The sequence below is a fragment of the Tachyglossus aculeatus genome, chromosome 5, assembly GCF_015852505.1.
Source record: "Tachyglossus aculeatus isolate mTacAcu1 chromosome 5, mTacAcu1.pri, whole genome shotgun sequence".
NCBI classification, from domain to species: Eukaryota; Metazoa; Chordata; class Mammalia; order Monotremata; family Tachyglossidae; genus Tachyglossus; species Tachyglossus aculeatus.
In genome coordinates, this window is record NC_052070.1 from 76,003,664 (window position 1) to 76,023,654 (window position 19,991).

General features: G+C 43.2%; 1 protein-coding gene across 1 annotated transcript in view; it reads left to right on the forward strand.

The window, feature by feature from the left end:
• NRG1 (neuregulin 1) overlaps positions 1–19,991 on the forward strand; it is a 1,079,813-nt gene that overhangs the window by 560,248 nt on the left and 499,574 nt on the right.

The window sequence follows — 19,991 nt, forward strand, 5'->3', positions numbered from 1 at the left end:
AGGGAAGGAGGTAAGATGGGGGGTATGGAGAGGGTGACGAGGGGGAGAGGAAGGAAGGGGCTCAGTCTGGGAAGGCCTCCTGGAGGAGGTGAGCTCTCAGTAGGGCCTTGAAGGGAGGAAGAGAGCTAGCTTGGTGGATGGGCAGAGGGAGGGCATTCCAGGCCCAGGGGATGACGTGGGCCGGGGGTCGATGGCGGGACAGGCGAGAACGAGGTACGGTGAGTAGATTAGCAGCAGAGGAGCAGAGGGTGTGGGGTGGGCTGTAGAAGGAGAGAAGGGAGGTGAGGTAGGAGGTAATGATAACTGATAACTGTAATGAATAATAATAATAATAATAACAACAATAATAATGGCATTTATTAAGTGCTTACTATGTGCAAAGCACTGTTCTAAGTGCTGGGGAGGTTACAAGGTGATCAGGTTGTCCCACGGGGGGCTCACAGTTTTAATCCCCATTTATCAGATGAGGTAAATGAGGCACAGAGAAGTTTAATGACTTGTCCAAAGTCATAGAGCTGACAATTGGTGGGGCCAGGATTTTATTGTCTGTCTCCCCCTCAAGACTGTGAGCTCCTTGTGGGCAAGGATTATGTTTATCAAATCTGTTATATCATGCTCTCACAAGTGTTTAGCACAGTGCTCTGGACACAGTAAGCACTCACGAAATACCATTGTAGGTATAGGTATAGGTTCAGACTCAGGTGCTCAGTTGAATGTGAGGTCAGCCCTCAGGAGCTGGGCTGCATGCAAGTGGCCCCCAGTAGGAAATCCTCTTTCTCTTCTCCTCCAACCAGCCCCAGAGCAGGGAGTTGGGTTTGAGGAATGGCTGACAGTCAAGAGGGTTGGGAGAGGGAGGAGTGGGACCAGACCTGCCTTCAAGAGTGTCAAGAAGTCAGTTGATCCAGTTCCCTGAGTTCAGCTCCCAGATATTTGTTTTCTCTTCCTTTGTTTGTGGCCAGTACTAACTGAAATTAATAACTGAAGGGCTTTTTTTCACCCTTTGCTTTCCTCCTACTTTTCCTTTGAAATGCTAATAATGAGTGCTCCCTATGTGCTAAGTGTTTGTGTAGATACAAGGTTATTGGATTAGACATGCATGTGATTTTTAATCTGCGTTTTACAGATGAGGAAATAATAATAATTCTGGTATTTGTTAAGAGCTTATTGTGTCCAAGACACTGTATTAAATGCTGATACTAAGAACTGGGGTGGATCCAAGAAAATTGGGTTGGACACAGCCCCTGTCCCAAGTAGGGGACAGAGTTTCAATCCCCATTTTACAGATGAGGTAACTGAGGCACAGAGAAGTGAAGTGACTTGCCCAAGGTCACAAAGCAGACAAGTGGAGGAAACTGAAGGTTATAGAGTTCACATAACTTGCCCAAGGTCACACTATAGGCCAGGGATGGAACTGGGATTAGAACTTGTTCTAGAGTTGTTTTGTCACAAAACCTGGGAACGAACAGAATATTTCATCCAGTAACTGAACTACATTATTCCTGTCCAGTAGTCGAATAGACTCCTCTGACGGAGCATAAGAATTTACAGTTTTATATTGTGTTTTGGAGTTGAGGGAGATAAATTGGGACAGAAACACTGCAACTGTGCTGGGCCTTGTAGGATTCCACTCTAGGCAGATTAAAAAGAGGTGTGGCCTGGGATGAGTCAGATGCAAAACAGATCATGGAAATTACTACCATGATTCTGGGTGGTGCCTCTCTATCTGTGATATAAGGGTAAAAGTGATTGCTGACTTCCCTGGACTATCCCTTTCAAGTGGGTAGAATCTGTATAGGGAGTAGAGTATTTGGAAACTTGTGGGGTTCGGGGTTGGGGAGGCAGGGGAATGGCTGAAGGAAAGCACTGGGTGTTCCTTTTTTCCATGCATAGGAAAGAATAGAGCCCAATGTTTTTACAGATACACAAATGAACAGAGATGAAAAGCCCACTGCTTTTGTGCAGTAAATCTGATAGCTACAATTTACAGGTCACTGAAGAACCTCCAAATGGAATGCCAAAGACAAAGTAAAAAAGAAAGTATGCAGGAACTCTGTTTATTCACATCCCTTCTTCTTTGTTTTTCTTCTCAGTCTGTTGCCCTCTAAAATGTTCATTTTATTCTTCATCTGTTTGGGCTGGATGGTAAGTCATCGAGTTAGTTATCATAAGACATCAGAGTGCACATCCATCACACTGCAAGAGAGTAATATACCAGAAAAATCCATCAACAAGAACACATAAGCTCCTAATAGACTGCACAATGGGTGTTGAGGAAACTAGGAGAAACCAACTAAATGAAGTGAAGTGACTATAAATATGCAAAATTATTGTCATTGATACCCTGCTCTAGAAGTAGGTGACTTCATCAGAATTCTCAAATAATTCATGGGTTTAATGGATTTATACAACTCAGCATTGTTCTATAGACAGCAATAATAATAATAATAACTGTGATATTTGTTAAGTCCTAACCATGTGCCAAGCATTGTATTAAGTGCTGGGATAGATGTAAGCTCATCAGGTCCCACATGGGTCTAACAGACTAAGCTTCTCTTCCTTTAGTCTATAACTGGAATCCAGTAATGGAGAAGATGGACAAACCACTTGTCAATCAATGGCACTTACTGAGCCCTTATGCACAGAGCACTGTACTAAACGCTCGGGAGAGTACAATACAAAAGAATTAGCAGACATATTCCCTGCCCATTAAGAGCTTAGTTATGTGGATAGGACTCTAGATCTGCCTTGCATTGAGAGATCTGGGTGGTCAAAGGTTTATTTGAACCTTTGATTAGACCTTCAAAATGTTGTTCTTCCTTTTGTTGTGTATGCTGTCAACTTACAACTAGCAAGCAACATGGATTTGCAGCTCCTCTGTTTCATTTCTTCGAATGCTCTGAGGGATTGGGGCTTCCATCTCAGACACTTTCAGGGAAGGCTCAGAGACTGATTGAGTGCACTCTGAGTCTGTAGGGAAAAAGGACTCTGAGCTAAGGCTCCTTCCAAGGTGCTAAAGAAATAAGCTAAGAGTATTTGGGACTGGAGAGGTGTAGCTGGAACTAAGGAAGCCTTAAATCTTAGAGGTGGCGTAGGGAGAAGACTTGGTTACTGCAGGAAAAGCTAGATCCCTTTGAAAGAAAAATTAGATGGTTTGACGACTCTGAGGTGACAGGATTCTCCTTAATAATGATTGTGCTATTAATTAAGTGCTTTCTATGTGCCAGGCTCTAAGCTAAGCTCTCAGGTAGATTCAAGCAAATCAAGTTGGACACAGTCTCTGTCCCACATGGGGCTCACAGTCTTAATCCCCATTTTACAGATGAGGTGACTGAGGCCCAGAGAATAATAATTATGATATTTGTTAAGCACTTACTATGTGCCAGGCACTATGCTAAATGCTGGGGTAGACACAAAATAATTGGGTTGGACACAGTCCCTGTCCCTCATGGGGCTTACAGTCTTAATCTCTATTTTATAGATGAGGAAACTGAGGAACAGAGAAGTGAAGTGACTTGCCCAAGGTCACCCAGCAGACAAATGGCAGAGCCAGGATTAGAGTCCTTTTGACTCCAAGGCCCGTGCTCTGTCCACTAGGCCAAGCTGTTTGATAACATACCCATTGAGGGCCCGGGAAAGCTGAGATCTCAGTGCAATAAAGGAAGACTTGATAGGAAAAATCAATCAATCAGTGGCATTTATTAATCACTTCCTGTGTGCACAATACAATACCAAGCACTTGAGAGCATACAGAACAACAGAGTTGGTAGAAATGTTACCTGTCCACAGTGAGTCTTCAGTCTGCAGGGGAACACTGATTTCTGAGCCACATCTCCCACAGTATCAGAGAAATGGGATGTTTCTTTTCTTGTCTTTCCTTCCCCTTCTAGTGGGAATTCTTAGAGCCTATTTATATGGCAGAATTCTTCAGATAGGTCCCAATTGCAGGCATGCTACCTCCAGTCTGAGCTGGCCTCATATGCTCCTTCTAAAAAAATTGAAATAACTTTCTTCTCCCTCATAAGAGAGCTGCAGTGAATGCTGTGATGATATATCTCTAAAAAGCTTGGGACTCTTTGGATCAGTTCTGCCAAAGTGAAGAGTCTGGTTCCTGCAAAACCTCAGCAGTTAGGAAAAAAATCTAGGGAAACTTTCCTTTCTAATACAATAATAATTCTTCTCATAGCAGGCATGCCAATTGTATAGAGTCAAGTCAAAGATAACTCCTGGAAGAAAAGAGAAAAAATAGCAAAGTATTTTTTTTCTCCCATGTTTAGCTGGAGTCATAAATCCCAGCTTTTTCTATCTAAATTATCTAATCAATCAGTCAATCAATGTTTTTTATTGTGTACTTACTGTGTGCAGAACACTGAACTAAAGATTTGGGAAAATATAATAGAGTTGGGAAACCCTTGCCCTCAAGGAACTTAAAATTCTGTTTGGGAGACAGACCACTAACAAAAATTACAGATAAGGGAAGCAGGAGAGAATGCGGATATTCATTCATTCATTCAATCATATTTATTGAGCATTTACTGTGTGCAGAGCACAGTACTAAGTGTTTGGGAAGTACAAGTCAGCAACATATAGAGATGGTCCCTACCAACAGTGGGCTCACAGTCTAGAAGGGGGAGACAGACAATAAAACAAAACATGTTTAAAGAATAAAGAATAAATAGAATTACGGCTATATGCACATCGTTACATGTTACATTAACGACAACCTCATTCACACCTCCTCAGCCCTCCCATGCTAGTTGACTGTTCGCTCCCCTCCCCAGGTATCTCTGCTCCCTGACCCCCCTTAACTGGCCCACCCTACTCCAGCTCTTAATAGTTTGTATCTGCTCTCTGTGGCATCATTGTTTGCCAATTCTATTATTGCCATAGCATATTGATTGCTCAACTACACCCTGTGATGCCATCGCCTACTTTTATCATTGCTACTGTTTTATTGCTTCTGCATCTCAATTGTTAACCCCCCACTGTACTGTCACTCGCCCTGCTGACCTCACCATGAACTTTCAGTTCCCTTGCTCCCAACTGCCATTCCCATTCCTCACCTTCCCCTTCCCCTCTCCCACCCAGCTGTTTCCCTCCCTCTCACCCACCAAGACCGCTCCCCCTCAACCCCTACCAAGGATTCCTCTGTACCAGCGCAGGTCCTCTGCTTCTCCCTCCCGACCCCCCCTCCTCCCCTTCTCCCCGCCCCCACCCCATCCCAGTTCTCCTTTCCCATCGCCACCCCCCCTTCCCACTCTCCCCGCCCAGGCCCCCGCCAACTCATCCCAATCCAAACCCTCCCCACCCCTCGCACCCTTCCCCCTCCCTCCCCACCCTCGACAGCTGATGCCAAGTGTGGCCTCTGGAACCCCCGTTTTAAGTAAGATTCCTTTCATCCTGGACCTTTTCCTTTCCAGTTCTCTACTCCTCCTCGCCCTAACTGAAACATGGCTGTCGTCGGACGACACGGTCTCTTCTGCTGCTCTCTGCAGTGCAGGCCTCTTCTTCTCCCACTCCCCCAGACTCACTGGAAAAGGAGGAGGTGTCGGTTTCCTTCTCGCCCCCCAATGTCGCTTTCGCACTATCCCTCCTCCCCCTTCCCTTTCCTTCCCCTCCTTTGAAGCCCACATTATTCGCCTCTACCACCCCCTCCAGATTCTTGTAGCCGTCATCTACCGCCCTCCGGGCCCCACTTCCAACTTCTTTAACGACTTTGACCCCTTCCTCACATTCCTTCTCTCCTTCTCCATGCCCACTCTGATCCTTGGAGACTTCAATATCCACATGGATATCCCTAACGACTCCTCTGCCGCCCGCCTTCTATCTCTCCTTGACGCTGCCAACCTCTTCCTCCACCCCACCTCACCCACTCACCAACTTGGTCATACCCTCGACCTCATCATCTCCTACCGCTGCACTGTGTCCACCCTCACCAACTCTGTGATCCCTCTCTCTGATCATAATCTTCTCACCTGCCTCCTCACTCACACTCCTTTCCCCTGTAAATCCGTATTACTCCCTCACAGAGATCTCCGCTCTCTGGACCCCACCCATCTTTCGGAACGCCTCACACCCCACCTCGCCACCCTCTCCTCTCTACCCAGTCTTGATGATCAGATTACTGCTCTCAACTCTACCCTTTCTACTCAGCTAGACTCGCTCGCTCCCCTTTCCCTTCGCCGCTCTCGCACCACTAACCCACAGCCCTGGATCACTGCCACTGTCCGCCTCCTTCGCTCTTATGCTCGAGCTGCCGAACGCTGCTGGCGAAAGTCTAAACACCATGCCAACCTCGTTCACTTCAAGTTTATCCTTTCCTGCCTTAACTCAGCCCTCTCTTCTGCCAGACAAAACTATTTCTCCTCCCTTATTGACACCCATGCCCATCACCCCCGCCAGCTCTTCCGTACATTCAACTCCCTTCTCAGGCCCCCGGTTCCTCCCCCTCCTCCTTCCCTCACCCCCAACGATCTGGCCTCCTACTTCATTAACAAAATTAAATCCATCAGGTCCGACCTCCCCAAAGTCTCTTCCCCCCTTTCTCCAACCCCCCGGCTCTCAACATTCTCTGCTACTCTCCCATCCTTCCCAGTGGTATCCTCAGAGGAACTCTCCTCCCTCCTCTCAAGTGCTACTCCGGCCACCTGTGCTTCTGACCCCATTCCCTCTCATCTTATGAAATCTCTCGCTCCATCCCTTCTCCCCTCCTTAACTTCCATCTTCAACCGCTCACTCTCCACTGGTTCCTTCCCCTCTGCCTTCAAACATGCCCATGTCTCTCCCACCCTAAAAAAAACCCTCTCTTGACCCCACCTCACCTTCTAGTTATCGTCCCATATCCCTCCTACCATTCCTTTCCAAACTCCTTGAACGAGTTGTCTACACGCGCTGCCTAGAATTCCTCAACAACAACTCTCTTCTCGACCCCCTCCAGTCTGGCTTCCGTCCCCTTCATTCCACGGAAACTGCGCTCTCAAAGGTCACCAATGACCTCCTGCTTGCCAAATCCAACGGCTCATACTCTGTCCTAATCCTCCTCGACCTCTCAGCTGCCTTTGACACTGTGGACCACCCCCTTCTCCTCAACACGTTATCTGACCTTGGCTTCACAGACTCCGTCCTCTCCTGGTTCTCCTCTTATCTCTCCGGTCGTTCTTTCTCAGTCTCTTTTGCAGGCTCCTCCTCCCCCTCCCATCCTCTTACTGTGGGAGTTCCCCAAGGTTCAGTGCTTGGTCCCCTTCTGTTCTCAATCTACACTCACTCCCTTGGTGACCTCATTCGCTCCCACGGCTTCAACTATCACCTCTACGCTGATGACACCCAGATCTACATCTCTGCCCCTGCTCTCTCCCCCTCCCTCCAGGCTCGCATCTCCTCCTGCCTTCAGGACATCTCCATCTGGATGTCCGCCCGCCACCTAAAGCTCAACATGTCGAAGACTGAGCTCCTTGTCTTCCCTCCCAAACCTTGTCCTCTCCCTGACTTTCCCATCTCTGTTGACGGCACTACCATCCTTCCCGTCTCACAAGCCCGCAACCATGGTGTCATCCTCGACTCCGCTCTCTCATTCACCCCTCACATCCAAGCCGTCACCAAAACCTGCCGGTCTCAGCTCCGCAACATTGCCAAGATCCGCCCTTTCCTCTCCATCCAAACCGCTACCCTGCTAATTCAAGCTCTCATCCTATCCCGTCTGGACTACTGCACTAGCCTTCTCTCTGATCTCCCATCCTCGTGTCTCTCTCCACTTCAATCCATACTTCATGCTGCTGCCCGGATTATATTTGTCCAGAAACGCTCTGGACATATCACTCCCCTCCTCAAAAACCTCCAATGGCTACCAATCAATCTGCGCATCAGGCAGAAACTCCTCACCCTGGGCTTCAAGGCTCTCCATCACCTCGCCCCCTCCTACCTCACCTCCCTTCTCTCCTTCTACTGCCCAGCCCGCACCCTCCGCTCCTCCACCACTAATCTCCTCACTGTACCTCGCTCTCGCCTGTCCCGCCATCGACCCCCGGCCCACGTCATCCCCCGGGCCTGGAATGCCCTCCCTCTGCCCATCCGCCAAGCTAGCTCTCTTCCTTCCTTCAAGGCCCTGCTGAGAGCTCACCTCCTCCAGGAGGCCTTCCCAGACTGAGCCCCTTCTTTCCTCTCCCCCTCGTCCCCCTCTCCATCCCCCCGCCTTACCGCCTTCCCCTCCCCACAGCACCTGTATATATGTATATATGGTTGTACATATTTATTACTCTGTTTATTTATTTATTTATTTATTTTACTTGTACATTTCTATCCTACTTATTTTATTTTGTTGGTATGTTTGGTTCTGTTCTCTGTCTCCCCCTTTTAGACTGTGAGCCCACTATCGGGTAGGGACTGTCTCTATGTGATGCCAATTTGTACTTCCCAAGCGCTTAGTACAGTGCTCTGCACATAGTAAGCGCTCAATAAATACGATTGATTGATTGATTGATTGATTGATTAACAAAATAAATAAAATAATAAATATGTACAAGTAAAATAAAGTAATAAATTTGTACAAATATATACAAGTGCTGTGGGGTGGGGAAGGAGGTAGGCTGGGGTGGATGGGGAGGAAGAGAGGAAAAAGGAGGCTCGGTCTGGGAAGACCTCCTGGAGGAGGTGAGCTCTCAGTGGGCTTTGAAGGGAGGAAGAGAGCTAGCTTGGCGGATGTGTGGAGGGAGGGTATTCCAGGTCAGGGGAAGGACGTGGGCCGGGGGTCGACAGTGGGACAGGCTAGAACGAGGCACAGTGAGGAGGTTAGCGACAGAGGAGTGGAGGGTGCGGGCTGGGCTGTAGAAGGAGAGAAGGGAGGTGAGGTAGAAGGGGGCAAGGTGATGGAGAGTGTTGAAGCCGAGAGTGAGGAGTTTTTTCTTGATTTGTAGGTGACAGGCAACCACTGGGGATTTTTGAGGAGGGGAGTGACATGCCCAGAGCGTTTCTGTACAAAGAAAATTCTGGCAGCAGAGTGAAGTATAGACTGAAGTGGGGAGAGACAGGAGGATGGGAGATCAGAGAGGAGGCTGATGCAGTAATCCAGTTGGGAAAGGATGAGAGATTGAACAAGCAACGCTGTGGTTTGGATGGAGAGGAAAGGGCAGATCTTGGCGATGTTGTGGAGGTGAGACTGGCAGGTTTTGGTGATGGATTGGAAGTGTGAGGTGAATGAGAGAGCAGAGTCGAGGATGACACTAAGGTTGTGGGCTTGTGAGATGGGAAGGATGGTAGTGCCACCTACAGTGACGGGAAAGTCAGGGAGAGGACAGGGTTTGGGAGGGAAAATAAGGAGGATATGTACATAAGTACTATGGGGCTAGTGTAACAAAGTGCTTAAGGGGTAGAGACCAAAGTTCAGAGGTAATTCAGAAGGGAGGGAGAACAGGATGGGGAAATGAGAAGTTAGTCATGGAAGGCTTCTTGGAAGGGATATGATTTTAGTAGGGCTTGAAGATGGAGAGAGTGGTGGTCGGTTACATATGAAGGGGAAGGGAGTTCCAGGTCAGAGAGAGGATATGAGCAAGGAGTCAGTGGCAAGAGAGATGAGATCAAGGTACAGTAAGTTCATTTATGTTCAAGGAGGGAAGTGTGGGGGCTGGGTTGCAGTAGAAGAGGAACGAGATTATGTAGGATGGAAAGGGCTGATTGACTCCCCCAAAAAAGGTGCAGAATTTGAGGTCCTGTGCAAGCTCAATTAATTTCAAACTTGTCTTTAAACACCACAATGTTCTGAAAGTGGAGGTGGGTGGGGGGAGTGAGATTCAGGTGTGTGAAATTTACTGCTCCCAAACTACAATTAGGTATGTACCAACAATTGCAGGGAAAGGGGAGGGATAGATTAAGTGGGCTCTCAAGTCCCTCCAAGTTTGAGGATTTGAGAATCAACAGTGAGTTGCAGTTTGCATAATAGTAACTGTAAGTAGGTGCATTTTCAAAGTTAAGGAATGTTTGGTTGACTTGGGGAAGCAATGTCCCCTTATTAAAAATTATTTAGAAAGTGATGCCTAGAAGATGGCCAACTCCAAAATCAGATGTCCAACAAACCATAGGTATTAATTGTTCAGTTATTTTTAGCTTAGCCTAGTGGATAGAGCATGGGCCTGTGAGTCAGAAGAACCTGGGTTCTAATCCCAGCTCTGACTCTTGTCTGCTGTGTGACCTTGAGCAAGTCACTTCACTTCTCTGTGCCTCAGTTACCTCATCTATAAAATGAAGACTAAGACTGTGAGCCCCATGTGGGTCAGGGACAGTGCTTGACACATAGTAAACACTCAACAAATATCATTATTATTTTTGGTCAGTGAGAGATTGTCTTTCAGCATTTTAGGCATTATGCTTGAAGGAAAAAAGATACCAGCATCCATGCATGTGTTCACTAGAGAAATCTCTAGTGCAGCATATGATTGAATGAAATGACTTAATGGCCAAAGTGAAAAAAGTACTGAAAACTGTGACCCAGTTAATGGCTTCCAGTATGGGAGGCAAAGTACAAACATGCATTGCAGAACACATGAACAGGACTGATGACAACGAAAGGCTCTGGTGAGACCTCATCCCAAAACATGGGGCCAAATTCTGCCCTCATCATTGCAACTCCCCAAAATTTTGGTAGAGGTTGATCTATGAAGCCAAGGGGAGAATTTGACTGCCATTTCTTCAGTGTCTGTCCCTCTTCTCTTTATGAGAAAGGATGCTATTGCTTGTTCAGAAGCTATTTGTTGGCTTTTAAAAAGACTGAGTTGATTGAACCCCCTGAACCAGTATGTGGGAAAACCTCAGCTTGTCTACTTGTGCAGCAATTTGAACTGGAGTGAGAGTTAGCCCAGTAGGCTTGTCAGAAGCCTAATAATGTGGACAAGAGAGATCTTACCCATGTTTTTTGGCTGGATGGACAGACCGGTGCAATCTCAATGACCTCTGTCAAGGATCCTTTTCATTATATATATTTTAACCGTCTTTTGAATTTGAAGATGATACTACTGATGGGGGAGTTCCTCACTTTGTATGTATCTGGTATAATTGGCAATCCATTCTGCACTCTGTGCATGTAAAAACTGTCATTTTCCATACTTGCAGGACCTTTCTGTATTTCAGACATCCCTTTCCTGGAATTTGAGAGGAGGATCAAATAAAGGTGAGGGCAGAAAACTTTGCAATTACCCAGTGTGCCATCACTGCTAAACAACAGCATTAGGTATTTGTTGGTGCTGAACCACCAGATGCCAGCCAGCCCTCAGAAAGAGCTCAAAGGTCATCAGTCAGCATCTGAAAAAAATGGGAAATTAAATCTACAGTACAGACCATCGCAATTCGTTTTTGCTGAAATGCTCAAATTCCTTTGTTATATTTTTACAATAGAATGTGTGGGTTTGTCTCCCAGTTTCTGCAACCACATTCCAAACCACTTGTGAGAAATTTTATGAGGCCTTTCCCAATACATCTCTTCTCTGCCCCAATCCCCAAATCATCCTGTTTTAATCAGCTTTGTAGGAAAGTGGTGATTAAACAATGCATTTGCTAGGGTTACAGATTTGCCATACCTCCTTTTTCTCTATTTTGTAATGGATTCCGGATCTTAGCTATAAATTAATTCTTGAACTTTGTAATTAGAACTTTATAACACCAAAACATGTTGTAACAGACAGGTCGTACCCATTTGCTGCTCTCTGCCCCAACTTGACCGAATGAGTGATACTGGGACACTGTTGTCATGCTTTTATTCCCTCCATCTGGGTGTGTTTCAGGCATCTGCCCAAACCTGCTAAAATGGAAATGATATTGCTACATAGTCTACATAACCTTAGTGTGGTTGTCTTATTATGAAAGGAGTATCAGGAAAAGAGGAGCATACCAATGGAAAACAGTAAAGAAAACCTCTGAGGTAGTCGAAGGCATTTTTTACCCACCTAGATTTGGTTTTGCAACTATTCCTAGGAATGGAGGTTTAGTCACAAAGAGCCCCATACACGGTATTGATTATTGATTTGGGTGTATCAGCTTGATTTGGGTCTCATCAGCTTCTTCACTCTACCACCCATCCATGGAACTAGCTCACCGTCTTCAGCAGTCTGGGGAGCTCGGAGAATAGCTCATTTATAGTCTTCTTCTTGATTCTGGCCCTATCCCACTCCCTCCCAACACCATCTTCTCTTTCCTCTTGCCCAGAACTTTCTTGTCAACCATGTGCTTTGTTTTTCTTGCAGATCCTGCTGTCTTTATAGGGCACAAGGCAGTAACTGGAGTCTCATAGAATCATTCAACAGTTAGTGACCACACAGTACTCAAGGATACAGTACATAATAATAATAATAATAATAATAATAATATTTGTTCAGTGCTTACTAAGTGCAAAGCACTGTTCTAAGCGCTGGGGGTGATACAAGGTGATCAGGTTGTCCCACATAGGGCTCACAGTCTTAATCCCCATTTTACAGATGAGGTAACGGAGGCTCAGAGAAGTTAAGTGATTTACCCAAGGTCACACAGCAGACAGGTGTTGGAGCTGGGATTAGAACCCATGACCTCTGACTCCCAAGCCCATGCTCTTCCCACTGAGCCACACTGTGTCTTTGCCAACCCGGAAGTAGAGAAGCAGTGTGGCCTAGTGAATAGAGCAGGTACATGGGAGTCAGAAGGGCTTGGGTTCTAACTTCAGTTCTGCCACATGCCTGCTCTGTGACCTTGGGCAAGCTACTTCACTTCTCTGTGCCTCAGTTTCCTCATTTGTAAAATAAGCACTGACTGTGAGCCCTATAAGGGACATGAACTGTGTTTAACTTGATTAACTTGCATCTACCCCAGAACTTAGTACAGTGTCTGGCACATAGTTAAGCACTTGACAGATACCATAAAAAAGTGTCAGATATATGATACAAAATATCCTTTATGCTGGTCAGGGAACATGTCTGCCAACTCTGTTATAGTGTACTCTCCCAGGCACTTAGTACAGTGCTCTGCACACAGTAAGTACTCAATAAATATGATTGATTAGTGATTCAATGCTGGGAATCAACATGGTCTAGTGGAAAGAACATAGGCCTGAGAGTTAGAAGACTTGGGTTCTAATCCTGTTTCCACCACAAACCTGCTGTGTGACCTTGGGTTAGTCACTTAACTTCTCTGTGCCTCAGTTTCCTCATGTGCAAAAAGGGGATTCAATACCCACTCTCCCTCCTCCTCAGTCTGTGAGGCCCATGTGGGACCTCATTATACTGTTTCTCCCCCAGGGCTTAGTACAGTGCTTAGCCTATAGTAAATGCTTACTTACTATGGGTGGGTGAGTCAGGGACTGGGTTCTACCTGATAATCTTACACCTACACCGATGTTTAGTAAATGCCATGATTACAATATAATTATAAAAGCTTTTATGGAAATATGCAGAAGATAGATGACCCTCAAAGGAGGGACTTGACCCTTACTCTTGCTCCAAAGATGTTATTCCTCTCAGTTCCCTGGGAATGCTTTTGCTGCTTCCAAACCATGGGATTAGGAGGCAGGAGCAGAGGGGGGCTGGGCACATAAAGTAAAAAAATAAAAATAAAAAAAAAGCAAACTCAGTGGTGTTTGGACTAGTGACAACTCAGCTGAAAACCAAACTATCCTTTACAAAACCAAATGAATGACCAACCAGCATGATTTATGAATCAATCAATTAATCACTGATATTTATTGAGTCCTTATTGTATATAGAACACTACACTAAGCTCTTGGGAGAGTGAAGTACAAGAGAGCTGGTAGGCATAGACACAGTCCTTTCTCTCAAGTAGTTTACAGACATTTAAAGCAGCACATATAAGCATATACACATAAATGCTATGGGCCTGGGAATGGGATGAGTATCAAAGTGCTTAGGGGATATAGACCCAGGTATATAGGTGATCAAGAAGGGAAGGAAAATGTGGTGGGGAGATGACCAGTTAGTCAGGGAAGACTTACAGGAGGAGATATGATTTTAGTAGGGGTTGAAGATGGGAAGAGTGCTAGACTGTTGGATATGCCTGGGGAGAGATTTACAGGAAGGAGGTACAATGTGTGAGCAAGAGGTTGGTGGTGAGAGAGAGATGAGGTCGAGGCACAGTAAATAGATTGAGTTCTTAGAAAAATGATCACAGCAACAGAGAGAAGTATGGACTGCAGTGAGGAGGCTTATGCAATATACAAGGTGAGATATGACATATGCTAGCAGTTTGGAGAGGAAGGGGTGTATTCCAGAAATGTTGTGAAAGTAGAACCAACTGGATTTGGTGACAGATTGAATATGAGGGTTGAATGTAAGAGATGAGTTGAAGAAAATACAGAGTCCCTGGGCTTGTGAGACGAGGAGGGTGGTGGTTTCTTCACAAGGTTCCTGCTGTCTAAAGCATGGTGTTTATTGTTTATTATTCATTAGGATTTGGTGAGGATGTCAAAATGACATTATCAAGGGTTCTAAACAAATATGAATTGTTTGGAGAACAATAATTTATTTCCAAAGCACTTGTAGGAATGAATTATATCTCTGGGAAAATCCCACTCAATAGAGGTGGTAGTAGTGATTATTTAACATACACTTGGTGTGGTGCACTATACTATGTGCTGAAATATAGAATAGAGAATTGAATATTGAATAGAATAGAGAATAGAGAATAGAGAATAGAGCCCTTTCCTCAAGGACCTCATGCTCTGAGGCAAACATAAAATATAAAAACATAAAAATATTCACAACTAAAGTAGTCAAAATAAATAATTGATTAAACATATATTCCTGAACAATTAAGATTTGTGTAAATAAATTCATAAATACAAAGGTTGGCAGTTCGGGGTGCAGGGAGATTAATCAATGATGGCTCATTGGAGACTGTGGTATTTTCAGAGGGCTTCAAATGTGGAGAGATCTGTGGTCTGATGTGGAGAGGGAGGGAGTTTCAAGCTGGGGGAATAGTGTGAGTGAGGGGATGGAGGTGGGAGAATTGAGAGTAAGTTACAGCTAGAAGATTGACTTAGGAGGAAAAAGGACCACAAGTTGGGGAATAGTGGGTAAATAGAGAAGATAAGTTGAGGGGCCAGTTAGTGGGGAGTTTCTGTTTGCTGTAGAGAGGCTTAGAAATCCAGTGGAGGATGTTGAAGAGAGGAAATTCCCTGACACTATTCCCAGAAAGGAGTTAATTTTTTAAACTGCAGTTCAGTCCTATCATCATGGGCTCTTGAGTAATAGAAAATTCCCCTTTGGATTCAAATTATAATCACACAATAAAATCCTAAGATCTGAGAGTCGAATATAGAATTCGTAACTCATTAGATGTGAATATCCCTGGTTTCCTATCCTTCTTACTCGTGACTCGTGTGATGTAAAATAACCTTGGTTTAAGATTTTTATCTCTTGATCAGTTGTCTTCTAGCATGTCATTAATGTTGATACTCTCAGAATGTCATTTCTCTTGTCATGCCACACATTATGTAAAAGTTATACAGCATAGTTATGATCCTAGTCTTACCTCAGACCTACGTTACAGCTATGAATGTTTATTAGAAAAACTAAATAGACCAGTGAAGTCATTCACAGTTAAACTGGATAAAAGGAACAAATATTTTATTAACAATAATAATAATTGTCATGTTTATTAAGTGCTTACTTACTGTGTGACAGGCACTGTTCTAAGTGCTGGAGTAGATTCAAGATAATTGGGTTGGACACAGTCACTGTCCCACTTAGGGCTCATTTTCGTGGTTCAGTTCAATGTAATTTTTACTTAATTTATACTGCCATACTCTATGCTCTGCTTTGGTGTGAAAATTAAGATCCAAATCTTTACATTTCTGTCATACTAAAGTGTATGACTGCTGTATTGGTATTTATTACTTTATTTTATGTACATATTTACTGTATTTTAGTAATGACATGTATATTGCTATGTCTATTTATTCTGATGGTATTGACACCTGTCTACTTGTTTTGTTTTGTTGTCTGTCTTCCCTTTCTAGACTGTGAGCCCATTGTTGGGTAGGGACCATCTCTATATGTTGCCGATTTGTACTTCCCAAGCACTTAGTACAGTGCTCTGCACACAGTAAGTGCTCAATAAATACAATTGAATGAATGAATGAGTGAATGAATGAATGAATGACGAGAGTTGCTAGGCTGTATCTTTAAGGGGATTAGGCACTTAGCTATCTTTCTCAAGATTATGTCCCAGATATTTCCTCATTAATGGAAGGGAAAGGCCTTCACCTATTTCCCTAGTGAAAGGCTCCATATACTCCATATAATGTCTACTAACTGGACTTTTAACTTCCAGTGGAATCTAAGTAATTGTCATCATCAACAGAAATGTTACAGTCTCCTCTGTCTACTTTATCTCGTCAACGTGGAAAATTCGCTATGTCTAGAGAAAACCTTTCAACCTCAGCTCTGATATGGTTGGCTAATTACTGGGCATGTTTTTTATTCTGTTGCTAAAAGTTAACCCATTTAAAAAGTCTGTCCTCCTCTACAAAGCTCTAGGAAAATCTCACCTGTGCCCTCAAATATAACCCTGGCTGATTCTAGCCACATCAATCATTGTACAAGTCCCTGGGTTTGTTTTCTATATCTCGATACAAAAGAGTTTACTGCTCTGCAATTTGTGCTCTTGTTTCACTAATGTTTTTGCCCTTTGTCTTTATTTCGATTGTATTTATTAATGTACGTGCATTTGCTAACTCCTTGAGAGCAAAGACCATGACCTGCACTTCCTCTGGAAACCCTCAAACTGTTTGTTCAGCGCCCTGTAAATGTAGGGTTTTCCCTGTTGACTAATTTGAAAATGCTTTGTTTACTTTCCACTTCATCCTCAAAACTCTTCTGCAGTTGGAAGTAGCTGTATGAGGTTGTTTTCACTGACCTTCCCAGAACTTGTTTTACCCAAAGACGATTAAAGACAAAAGGGGATTCCTATATCCTATCTATTATAGCTAGGACCTTTACACCGTGAATTTTTTTTTATAGCTCTCCTTGTCATCTTAAGGGTTTTTAGTAAATGTTTGTTGTTGAGTTGACATTCTTTCTTTAACTCCATTCTATTCTCTTAGAGAATTCTGCCAAGCAACCCTACTGTTAATTTTCCTAAGGTACTGATGGCTTTGATTAACTTAATGCCAGCCAACATTTCTTACCCCAAAAATATCACCTCAAATCATTCTCAATTTCAGAGGCACAAAATCATTTTGGATTATCATTCAACTGTCTTGAAATGTGTGGAATCTAAATTTTTAAAAGATCATCATTAGAGAAACATAAAAAGGTCTAGTTAATGATTTGTTGATCTTTTCAAGAGCAGACACAAGAAGAGTAATGATAGGTAGATCATTTTCGTCCCTTATTCAAAGAGTGGCTTGATCTAAGAATGCATTATCTACTTTTCCTACATACAAATGCATCATGTAGTAATCTAGAAAAACTTAATGAAATTCATATTAAATACAATACTGTTCATTATGTATACTTCAGCATGAAGTACCAAATTTTCTGCAGGGCATGAATAAAACTTAAAATTTAGTTATGTTTATGATCGTAACTGATTCACCTTACATGAACAATGTCTTTAGTCTTATATGTCCTAATGTCAAATGTTCCTATTCATGGCATACGTGATTGTCTGTGTAATGATAAAATACCTCCATGTTCTTCTTACAAGTGTTTTAGAAAGATAGGGTAGACTTTAATGGAACACGCTAATGTTACTGTAGGAACAGTGATCTATTCATTCATGCTTACAATGTGTTCTAATAACGGGATTATATTGCACATGATTTCAAGGAAGTTGGAGAAAATGCTGAGAAGAAAAAGAGTGGAAATGGTCATACCATTGAATTCCTTTCATATGGGTTCCTATGAGTCATGTCAACATTTCAGTGGGGTGTGACTCATTTATTAAGATATGGACAGGCTTGTAGGTTTATCGAAACTAGGAACAGCTTCCTAGGAGAGAAGAGTAAATCTTTAAAAGTCAACCATATCGCCATAGAATAATTTGCTAGAGAAGTAGCATGGCCTAGTCTATAGGGCACAGGCCTAGGAGTCAGAAGAACCTCAGTTCTAGTCCCAGCTCCAACACTTGTCTGCCGTGGGACCTTGGGCAAATCACTTCACTTCTCTGGGCCTCAATTACCTCATCTGCAAAATTGGGATTAAGACCTTAAGCCCCAACCTGATTACCATGTATCTACCCCAGCGTTTAGAATAGTGCCTGGAGCATAGTAAGCACTTAACAAGTTCCATAAAAAAAAAAAAATCAAGGACATAGGGTAGGAGCATCTGCCTGGGACGTTCCAGGAGCAAAATTCAGCAGTGTTTTGACTATGGATGTGGGGAGTAGATATCTTAATTTTAGGCGGCTGCCAGGTATTTTCTGTCTTCTCCCCCTCGTCCCCCTCTCCATCCCCCATCTTACCTCCTTCTCTTCCCCACAGCACCTGTATATATGTATATATGTTTGTACATATTTATTACTCTATTTATTTATCTTGTACATATCTATTCTATTTATTTTATTTTGTTAGTATGTTTGGTTTTGTTCTCTGTCTCCCCCTTCTAGACTGTGAGCACACTGTTGGGTAGGGACTGTCTCTATGTGTTGCCGACTTGTACTTCCCAAGCGCTTAGTACAGTGCTCTGCACACAGTAAGCGCTCAATAAATACGATGGATTGATTGATTGATTAATTGATTGTCTGGAAAGTAAATTCAACTTTAGCTATAGAATGCAGAGTTGGGATATATGAATAGCATTAAGTAATTTATAAACACAATGGCAGCATTTAATGAAATTGCATTTTCCCCCATTTCTATTAAATCAAACCTAACTCCTGAAGTTCTTATCAAAAGTTTGAAAAAAAGTGCAGAGAAGGCTTTTTGTGTATATATATATATATATAAAAGATGTATTATATACATATATATACATATATGTCTTTTCTATATATCATATATATGCATATACATATATATTATACATACATGTTTTATATTATTACAGTTATATGAATATTACTACACATCGTCATATATTATACATATATATTATACATATGTTATAATCACGCTGAATCAAATCCTAAGATCTGAGAGTAGAATATAGAATTCATAACTCAGATGTGAATATCCCTTGTTTCCTATCCTCCTTACTCTTGACTCATGTGATGTAAAATAATCTTGGTTTAAGATTTTCATGTCTTGATCAATTGTCTCCTAGCATGTCATTAATGTTGATACTCTCAGAATATATTTTCTATTTTCTGAGACTTTGCTTCAGTATGGCTTTAAATTTCTTATTCTGTCCACCTGGCTTGAATGTACCTCTTTAAGCTCACCATGCCTTCTATGTGGCTGTGAGACCTGAACCTACTAGAAAAGTCATACCTAGCTTCTTGAACAGGTCCATCAACATCACCTATGAATTATACTCAAAATCAAGTGGCAAGATAAAATTACTAGCACCCAGTTCAGTCAGCTCACTTAGGATTGAAGCAATGTCCACAGTAACCCAGTTCTTCTGGGTAGGGATTGAAAGAAAAATAGATGGTGACTGAGAACAATACATTACTGGGCTCAAAGTAAGTACTTAACAAATATTATTATTATTGTTATCATTGTTATTATTGCCAGACAGTGTACATCGAGCAGTGAATGCATGTTGGCCCAAGTGACACAAAAAGTTATGTAAAGACAAAGCAAAGAAGCAAAGCTCAGTGAAATTGCAATGGACTGTTGGCTACTACATTATAAGTTTTTAGTAGTCAAGGATCAGTTCTTCCAACTCTACTGCACACTCCCAAGCACTTAGTACAGTGTTCTGCACAGAGTAAGTACTCTAATACCATTGATTGATTGGGAAACTTCTGTGGTGGGCAGAATTCAGATGAGCGGTCTCTCTTCCAGACCAAAGCATTCATGAAGATGGGACTGTAAGGAGGCTGAGTCAAAACCAGAGACAGACCAGATGTGGGAAAGACCTATT